At 35.2% G+C, this 10,837-nt stretch overlaps 1 protein-coding gene and 1 pseudogene across 3 annotated transcripts in view; one reads left to right on the top strand and one right to left on the bottom strand.

Annotated features, from left to right (window-relative positions):
- The window catches only part of SOS1 (SOS Ras/Rac guanine nucleotide exchange factor 1), a 118,066-nt gene that overhangs the window by 84,798 nt on the left and 22,431 nt on the right, over window positions 1–10,837 (bottom strand). The gene's annotated exons all lie outside the window — the stretch shown is intronic.
- Window positions 2,260–2,378, top strand: LOC112477950 (annotated as a pseudogene).

Raw genomic sequence — 10,837 nt, 5'->3', positions numbered from 1 at the left:
CTCTCATGAACACAGATGCAAAAATCCTAAATAAGATACTAGCGAACTGAATACAGCAATGTATTAAAAAGATTATACACCACGATCAAGTGGGCTTCATCCCAGAGGCACAGGTATGGTTCAACATACACAAACCGATTAATGTGATACACCACACAAATTAAAAAATAAGAATCATATCATCATATCAATAGATGCAGAAAAAGCCTTCAACAAGATACAGCATCCGTTTATGATCAAAACACTTAACAAAATTGGTATTGAAGGAAAGTACCTTAACATAATAAAAGCAATATACGACAAACCCTCAACCAACATTATACTTAATGGTAAAAAACTAAAACCTTCCCTCTAAGATCAGGAACAAGGCAAGGCTGTCCACTATCACCACTGTTATTCAATATAACATTGGAGGTTCTAGCAAATGCTATCAGGCAAGAGAAGGACATAAAAGACATCCAAATACGAAACGAAGAAGTTAAACTGTCACGGATGACATGTTTCACTAAGATGTAGTCCTGGAAAATGAAGCTCTAATTTGGGGTTACATTCCTGTCCAAGGCTCTAGCATCACAAATTATAGTTGGAGATTTACAAAATCACATCATATTAGAATTAAAAGGGGATTTAGAACACAGTTAACTCAGTCCCTCTATTTAGCAGATGATAAAAAGGAGACACCCACAATTCTACAGGTAACTGGTAATGCTTTATGTATTGAACCTGGGCCTCCCAGCATCTAGGCCAGAGCTCCTTTCCTAAATCCTTGACTTTCAAACCTGAAGGAGTCTGGGAGCATCCTAGTGGCCCCATCAGCATAAGGAGCAGAATGCCCATGAACTGCATCTATTTATACAGTGGCTTCTATATAAAACCTGGCTTGAAATATGTTGTCATAATTAAACATCAGCATGTCATAAATGCAAATGCAGCACTGTGAATCTTTATAATCTGAAAAGGTAAAATCATTTCACTCATTGATTACACAAAGGACCCTAATGTATTATATGAAATTATAAATACAGTAAAAATCCAACATAAACCTAAAATGCTAGAGATAAATATTAAAATGAAAAATACTTAATCAACAAGAATTATAATTAACTTTTAAAAATATTAAAGTCCTTTGAGGAAATGGTTTAGGTATCCCAAAATACATTTTAGAAAGTGTTAATGAAAATGTAAATTAATTGGATTATTTAAAAAAAATAAAAACAATGTTCTTTTTCAAAGAAACCCATGAAAACAACATAATTCTTCATTAATAAGGCTCCATCTCCACCTGCTCTTCAATTTACACTTTATGCTGAAGCAATTCAAACTATTTACAGTTTGCTGAAACAAGGCAGGCAGTTTCACTCACTGTTCTCCACACCATTCATTCATTCTCTTACCCTTTCATCTACCTATTTAACTTTTAAAACTCAGATCTCATCTCATTTGGGAATACATTCATTCTTGTTTCTTGTCTCTTTCTAAGGCAGAATTAATCTCATTCATTTAACTGACTTATTGAATCTATTAAATACCAGACCCTCTGTTAGGGGCTGGATACACAAGCACATGTCATTTTATGGCACTTCACTTTACTGAGCTTTGCACTGTATTTTTTTTACAAATTGAAGGTTTGTGGCAACTTTGCATCAAGAAAGTCTATCAATTCCATTTTCCAACAGCATTTGCTCACTTCTTGTCTCTGTATCACATTTTGGTAATTCTTGCAATATTTCAAACTTTTTCATTATTATTATATTTGTTATCATGATCTGTGATCAGTGACCTTGATGTTACTATTTTAATTGTTTGGGGGCACCACCAACTGGATCCATATAAGACAGTGAACTTAAACGCTCTGTGAGTTCTGACTACTCCACTGACTGGGCGGTTCAGTGTTTCTCTCTCTCCTCAGACCTCCCTATTCCTTTAAACACATCAATTTTGAAATTAGGCCAGTCAATAATCCAACAATAGCCTCTAAGTGTATAAGTATAAGGAAGAATCACACATATCTCACTTTAAATCAAAAGCTAGAAATTATTAAGCTTATTGAGGAAAGCATGTCAAAACCTGAAATAGGTCAAAAGCTAGGTAGGCTTCTTACCTACCTAGGTAGGCTTCTTAGCCAAGTTGTGAATGAAAAGGAAAAGTTCTTGAAATTAAAAGTGCCAATTCAGCGAACACACAAATGGTAATAAAGCAAAACAGTCTTATTGCTGATATGGGGAAAGTTTCAGTGGTCTGAGTAGACGATTAAACCAAGTCTACAGCCATGGCACCCTGAACATGCCTGATCTCATCTGATCTCAGAAGCTAAGCAGGGTCAGGCCTGGTTACTACTTGGATGGCAGACCACGTAGGAATACCAGGTGCTGTAGGCAGAAAAAGCAAACAAACAAATCAGCCACAATTTCCCCTTAAACCAAAGCCTAATCCAGAGGAAGGCCTAACTCATTTTAATTCTATCAAGGCTGAGAGAAGTGAGAAAGGTGCAGAAGAAAAGTTTGAAGCTAGCTCGTTGGTTCATGAGGTTTAAGGAAAGAAGCCATCTCCATAATACAGAAGTGTGAGGTAAAGCAGCAAATGCTACTGTAGAAGCTGCAGCAAGATATCCAGAAGATAACTAATGAAAGTGGCAATGCTCAACAACAGATTATCAATGTAGATGAAAACAGCCTTGTATTGGAAGAAGATGTCAACTAAGACTTTCATAGCTAGTGAGGAAAAGTCAATGTCCCTCAAAGCTTCAAAGGACAGGCTGACTCTCTACTTAGAGGCTAATATAGCTGGCGACTTTAAGGTGAAGCCAATGCTCACATTCTGAAAATTCTAGGGCCCTTAAGAATTATGCTAAATCTACTCTGCCTATGCTCTGTAAATGGAACAATAAAGCCTAGATGACAGCAAATCTGTTTACAACATGGTTTATTGAATTGTTTAAGCCCACTGTTGAGAACTATGGCTCAGAAAAAAAAAAAATTCCTTTCAAGAGCTCTGATGGAGATGTACAACGAGATTAATGTTGTTTCCGTTCTGCAGGTCAAGGAGTAATTTCAATTTTTAAGTCTTATTATTTGAGAAGTACATCTTGTAAGGCTATAGCTGCCATAGGTAGTGAACCCTCATGGATGACTTTGAGAGGTTAAAGACTGCAGTGGAGGGGTGGTGTATAACGCTAAAGAGTCTGGTTGATTTCAGAAGTATAAACCCTTAAAGCAGAAACCAGTCAACATTTAAAGGCAGTTAGAACTATAACAGATACTTATTATGTAGAATCAAATAAACTGTATATAATCACAGTGGTGAAATACTATGGTTTAAGAAAACAAACAAAAAACTTGATAATGTTTATAATTTAGGTACCTATAATTCAAATGTTACACCTTGTATGACACATAAAATTTTAGAAATTCAAATTCAGACAGTTTTATTCATTGAAGGTTACTAATAACCAAATAAAAACTATTAGGTAAATAATGCATGATGCCAACTGTTCTAAGTTTCTGGACATTAATTTTTATTGCATCTTAAATCTGTCAAATTAGGATCACAAGTTTCATTTCTACAAGAGACTAACAAATAATTATTTTATTTTCTTAAGAACAAAAACAACACTTCAAACCCTGACTGAAAAACATGGGCAATGATAAATGTTTAAAGATAAGCAGAGTACCAATTCCTGAAATACAGAGACTTTGCTTTTTATTCTTTCAAGGAAGATACTGTTAAGAGATTTTTTTAATGAGCAGACAGAAGTACTATTACATTTCCTATACAGAAAGAATAAAAAAATATTTCTCTTCTATGAGGCAGTGTTACAGCTAAAGTGTTCCATTCCATCTAAATGGTACTCAAAGATATTTAATACATCGAATGATCCAAATTATTCCAGACTATACATAATACGTTGCCCTGCCAAATCTATGACAGCCTTCTGAAGCCATCTACAGCTGATATTTACTGAGGGTGTGTTTGTATGTCTATGTTGTGTGTGTGTGTGAACAATTAAAATAAGCACTTAGAATTGAGTTTAAACTATGAGTTTTCCTTTACGTACAGTTTTTAAAAACATATATGTTATGCTTATCTATATCAACATAGAAAACATACTTTTAAAAATGCAATTACTTTAGGTAATTTATGTATTTTACATAACGCAAAAATTTCACTAAAGAATTAATGATAGACATGAATAAGAAATTCATATATTCATGACAGTACTTCTTATAAGGTATAATAATCATATTCAATTAAAAATGCCACCCATTGAATTTTAAACCTTCCTTAAGGTCTGCTTGCCTCCATCTTGACAGTTCATTTTGTCTCTAGTAATTTCTAAGATTCAGAAGCAACTTTGTTGGCTATTATTGCCAGATTTTGTGGAACTGAAAAAGCAAAGGGATCCAGTCTAAATCAATTCCTACTTGTTTGATACATGAGTCCTCTAAGTGGATTCAGAAACCCCTTGAGTAAATTGACAGAAAACACCATGGTGAATTCTGATGAATCTTTAATAGCCTTTTCTTGCTAATGGCTCTCTAAAGAATTAGAAAAGCTTCTAAATTGTATTTTGTCATATCTCAAGCCCAGATCTGCTACTTTTATTTATAAACATAACAGGAGAATTTGGAATGAAATTGGTATTCTCAAAACCCTTACAATAGCAAATAATAAAGATTTGGATTGTTAAATCTTTCTTGGTGTTATGAATGTTTAATTAATGTTTGATGTTTCAGATGCTTATTTATCCTCATGCCAAGGTTTTTTAAAAATCAAAGCAGAAATCCTTTGCAAAAAATTTTTTAAAGACAAAAATCAACAAATAGAGAACTTATATCTTTTCCATAAATAAAATGGATTAAATATTTTCCCATTTTGGGGGGCCTGTTAATTAGCCTTTAGGTCCATGTAGGTAACAATCTTTTTTTTCCCTTAAGCTTCTCTTATTTGCTAGAGACACAAAAATGAATGAGGACATTGCATCTGCCCTCAAAGATTTCAGGTTACAGATGAGCTAGACATGTAAACAAGTGACTTCACACAGTGTGATGAGGCTAAAAGAGAGTTATATTTAAGGTACAGTGATGATCAAAAAAAAAAAAAAATGACCCTTACTGATGGTGTGTGAAGAGTATCAGAAGTCTTCACAAGTAAAGCATACTTTAACTGGGGCATAAAGGATAAATAAGGTACGATAGGCAGCAGATAAGGAAGTAGGCCTTTTACTAAAAAGAGCTAGCAAATAAAAAAAAACATAGATGTCAAGACAAAATGATGTGTTGAGGAAACTACAAGAGTTAGACCAAAGAGTACATGTGGGGAAAGCTAGACTGGCAAGGGCAAGCTTGTATGTCATGCTAAGAAGTTGGGAAGTGATCATGGAAGCAGAAAAGAATTGATGATTTTTTAAACAAGACACTGACATAATTAGATCTGTATGCTGAAGAATTTCTTTGGTGTTGATATGTGGGACGGGTTAAAACGAAGATGAGGTTGAAGGAAGCAAAACAAGTTGGAAGGATGTTGTAAGCTCTATAAAAAGAAACAATGAAGCCCTAAACTAAAGGCAGAAACAGTGGGAGGTAGAAAAGTGAGGAGGTGGGTTTGGATAACTGCTTTTTTGGGGCAGTGGGGACAGCAATGAGAGAGAACCACCAACTTAACCAGGGTAAGAAATATAGAAGAGGGTAGATAATATTTTGCAGAAAAGAAATTCAACTTTAACACCTCAGTTTAAGGTTCTTGTACTGTGTCTAAGGAAACGAAGTTGAAATATTTTTAACAATTGATTTTAAAGTGTTTCAAATACTCAAGTAGCAAAGACCACCTAACTATTGGGTGTTTATCGTAAAGATAAATTTACTTGTCTAACCACTAGGCTGTACACATGAAACTAATATAAAATTCTACTGAATATCAACTGTAATTGAAAAATAAAAAATAAAAATAAAAACACACACAAAAGACAAATTTACTTATTAATCTGCTAGCTGTCAAGACTACAAGAAGTAAAAAAGGCTTATTTAATGAATATTTACAAATAACTTAGTCCCAATTTGTAATATTTTTTTCACTGATGAAAAAAGAGTTCACTCGATCACTTAGAGGAAATAGTACAAACTAGGGAAAAATCTCCCAGTCCAGGGTAGACCAAGGAGCAATGAAGGACAGGATGGTATCTTGGGCAGCACCAACATCCAAGCAGCAAGCAGATGAAGTTGAGGCAAAACAAAAACCAATGTCCAGGAGTTTTAAATGCTGCGAAACTCAGAATACTTTGAAAAGACCAATTAATGAACAATTAGCACACAGCTGGTGACCTCTGAGAGAAGAATATGAATAGAGTAGGAGGAGCAGAATCCAAGTTGCAAGTAGTTGAGGAGTAACTGGGACAAGACAGAGGGGAAGAAGGATTCTCAACGCAGCCTGCTTTTGGAAGAACTTTAGTAAAGGGAAAAGATGCAACTGTAGTTTGAGAAGGGAGGGAGAACACAGACAGTAAAGGAAATACTGGCCCAATTCTGCATCAACAATTTGTTACTATTGCTATTTCATACATTTTGCATGAACATTTTACCTATTTCGATAAAGGTTTAAGAGACAATTACTGACACCTTTGTCTGGCACTTCATTCAACAATGCGAGTCTAGCATACTGCCTGACATATTCATTCAGAAAATATTTCCTGAGAGCCTGTTATGTTCTAGACATATGCATTTGGAATATAAAAGAGAGCAAGCCTTGCCTGCATTTGTGTGGTTTACAACTTAGTGAATGAGAACAATATTAAACAACAAACTATTATAACTGTATAAAGGAAATAAAGTTTTATGAACAGGAATAACCTAATTTAGATTTGACAGGGAAATTCTCTCTGATGAAATGATGTTTAAGCTGAAGTCTAAGCTGAGGACAAGCAAGGGCTTCCCCTGCAACTCCTCCCAGAACACACTTTCACACTTCCACGCCTTCTTACACGTGGCCCCTGCTTTGCATGTCCTTTCCTCTTAACCCTACCAGCTGAAATTCTAATGACCCTTTTACAGCCTTGCTATTGTATCAATTCACTCCACCTTCCAGTTAGAATTCCTGTTGTCTTCCCCAAGTTATCTTTTCTTTTGTCGGTAGTTGAACATTGATGAATACTGTTTCCCTCAATGAACTGAATGCTCCTAGAGGACAGGGGCTGTGTCTTTTTCATAAATTTTTGTCTATAATGCATACTATGGGCACATACTGTACACCTAATAGGTATCCTATTACTAGCTTTTATTTTTAATAAAGTTTTAGTGGCTGTCTAATGAGTACGCTTCTCTTCTTTCTGTTTCTAACCAAAGTGGATATTATATAAGTAATAAGGTGACCAAGGATAAATCTGACAAGCACAGACTGTGGGAAGTGTACTGAAATCAGACATTGTTTGTTTGGGGATTCCCTTTCAGAATCCTTTTGGGAAGGAATTGGAAGTAGACGACAGATTGGGGGAAGGACTGGGGAAGTGTAAAAAAGCTGCAAGGGTGCTGAACTGCCAGCTAGGACAAGTGGGACCACCTTCCCTGCCCCTAATAACTCCTCTTCCCCCAATTTCCATTTTTTCTATCTACTTTCAGCATTTACAGCAAGGCCCCTAGGAACAGGCCTCCTAGCCATGATGGAGCAACAGGGACCAGAATTAACTCCCCACTTGAAACAGTCAGCTCGGGACTGTAATATGCTTAAAGAAAAGGGAAACAAAGGAGGTGAGCCCTATTATTGCCCAGCTTCTGCCTGGAAGCAATTTTCAGGCTACCAAGCAGAGACAGAATGGAATAATAACTCAAATAGGCCCAGCAATCTCCTTAAGTTGAGGAGACAAGTAGGAATCAGAGTTGAAGATGGTTAGAATATGTAGGGCAGGGTACGAGACTATGCAAGACAGAGAAAGCTCCAGAAATCTGCAGAGTCTCCTCAAATCCCTGGTTTGAATACTGATGTACACATGTGAAAAATTCTCCAAGACCAGTAAAGAACCACCAGAAAGCAGTAGACAAAACAATTTCTGGAGCTCACACAGGGCTGGGAATAATTCATGTTCCCACCAGCCAAAGTGGACAGATCCCATAATACAAGGGGTATCACGTAAAGGCCTCAGGAAAATGCTGCCTCAGTAGTAAAACTAAAAGACTGCTTTGGATCTGCTTTAACAAAGCTTAAAGCTCAAAAGTCTCAAAGGGGTCAAACTTATCCTAAATAACTTAATTTCTTGACAGAACAAGATAGAACACTATAGAATATAACAAAATCCAGCACCCAACAAATGTAAAATTCACAATTTTTGACAACCAATCAAAAATTACCAGGCATGCAGGAAAATACGAACCAAAAGCAGAATAAAGGTTAACAGTTGAAACAGAAATGACAAAGGCGATGGAATTAGCAGACAAAAAAAAATTAAAATATCTAGTAGATCCCCCTTATCCACAGAAGATATATTCCAAGACCCCCAGTGGATGCCTAAAACCATAGATAGTACCAAACTCTATGTATATACGCTATGTTTTTTTCTATACATACATACCTATGATAAAAGTTTAATCTATACTTTAGGCAAAGAGATTACTAACAATAACTAATAATAAAATAGAATAATTATAATATACTGTAACAAAAGTTATGTGAATGTGGTCTCTCAAAATATCTTATTGTACTGTGCTCGTCATTATTCTTCTTGTAATCACATGAGATGATAAAATGTCTTATTAAGTTGAGAACTTTTACCTTTTCACTTAAAGCACTTTACAGCTTCTCTTTGGCATGTCCAAATTGCCAGCATTACCACTCTTGCACTTTGGGGCCATTATTAAGTAAAAGAAGAGTTATTTGAACAAAGTACTGCCATACTCCATCAGTCGATCTGATAACAGAGATGGCTAGCAAGTGATTAATGGGTGGGGAACAGATACAGTGTGGATACGCTGGACAAAGGTATGATTCACATCCCAAGTGGGATAGCACAAGATTTCTTCACACCACTCAGAACAGCATGCAGTTTAAAACTTAAGAAAAATTTATTTCTGGAATTTTTCATTTAACATTTTCAGACTGTGGTTGACCCCAGGTAACTGAAATGAAAAGGAAAACTGCAGATAAGGGGGTACTACTGTATAAAAATACTCCATATGCTTAAAAATGGAAATAGTAAACATAATGAGGAAAAAATACACAAAAAATACCCAAATAAAACTTCCATAAATAAAAATATAATAACTGAAATGACAGATACACTGGACAGGGTTAATAGCAGACTAGATATTGCAAAAGAAAATATAAGTGAACTCAGAAACACAGCAATACAATGTCCCGAAATGAAGCACAGATAGGGAGTGAGGGAAGACTGAAAAAAGTGAAGAGCCTCTGTGACCTGTTGGGCAATATTAAGCAGTATATGTAACTGGAGTCAAAGCAAAGGGAAAGAAATAAAAAAAAAATTTAAGAAGGAACTGTGAGCAGAACGGGCCCCACTTTGGGGAACTGTGTCTGAGCTCTAAAGCCACCGACAATACTTTGACAAGTCCTGCATTAAAGTAGCTGGTAGTCTATGCAACAAGAATGGTTTGCTATGGATCATTAAAATAAAACCTTGACTCACGTTCAGTCTCTTTTCTTATATTTATCAATGGCGGGGGGTGGGCGGTAAAAACATGAAAAGAAGAAAAGAGTTTTCCCCTCAACTGGGACTCACTTGATAAATATTTATTGAAGGTCCGCTATGTACAAGATGCTATTCTAAATGTCAGAGATCTAACAGTGAACAAGATATACAAAATCCCTGCTCTCACTGATCTTATATTTTAATGAGGATACTAGCCATTTGATTTGCTTTAAAAATATCATATTTTGAACCTCAATCTACTGAAATGAGACATCAAATATGTACAAGTAAAAGGAAACTACAGATGTAAAGTACATGTGATAGTCTTTTTTTTTTAGTATATCTAAGCTTTTCTATAAATTGAATATCTTATTATTCAAACTACACAAAACAATTTACTTACACACAATTAATGAATGTTTTATGTAAACACATAATTGGCGGTTAATCCAGAAATATTATCTCTCCCCCAACAGATCTAGGTCTGTTTCCTATCTACATTTCATAATAACTACCATGTCATCTATCATTCCACTTCTTGCCCACTACTAGTCTTCTTGCACCCTTTTCCAGAAGCCACAGCCCCTAACCCCATTAGGATAATTCAGAAGAGTTCTGTTTATGGTATACTTATGAAATGAATGTTAAGTTCCATGCAGTATTAGCTATATCATTGAGTTAAACATGTTTTGTCAGGTGGGTTGAGAATCTAATCACTAGTTATAGTATTGCCTCTCTAAGAGAGGGCATTTCAAATCCCAAGCAATTCACAAACTAACTTTTGAAACTCAGCTCATTATTAAGTAGAAATTGGCAACATGCTTAGATGATAATTTAAGTTGTTCTCCTTAAAATAACTTTTTACAATCTCATTGAAGCTTGACATTTAAAAATTTCTCAATACAAACATAAAATTACCCTGAAATACAACAGAATTATAAGAAATACAAATTAAAAGATCAATAAGATTTCATTTTACTTCTATTAGACTAGCAACAATTAAAATGATCAATAACACTAGCAAAAATTAAAATGGTCAATGACAAAAAATGCTAGGAAAAAGTTGTTCTATTACACTGCTAGTACAAATATACCCTATGAGCCAGCAAACATATTCTTGGAAATTTATCCTATAGAAATAAAAGGATATACATACTGTACCACTGTTCACAGTGGCAAAAATCTAGCAATACTGTAAATATCTATCAG

The sequence above is a fragment of the Pteropus alecto genome, unplaced genomic scaffold (assembly GCF_000325575.1).
Source record: "Pteropus alecto unplaced genomic scaffold, ASM32557v1 scaffold131, whole genome shotgun sequence".
NCBI classification, from domain to species: Eukaryota; Metazoa; Chordata; class Mammalia; order Chiroptera; family Pteropodidae; genus Pteropus; species Pteropus alecto.
The sequence above is the reverse complement of the archived record's forward strand: the minus strand, read 5'-3'. Positions and strand labels throughout refer to the sequence as shown.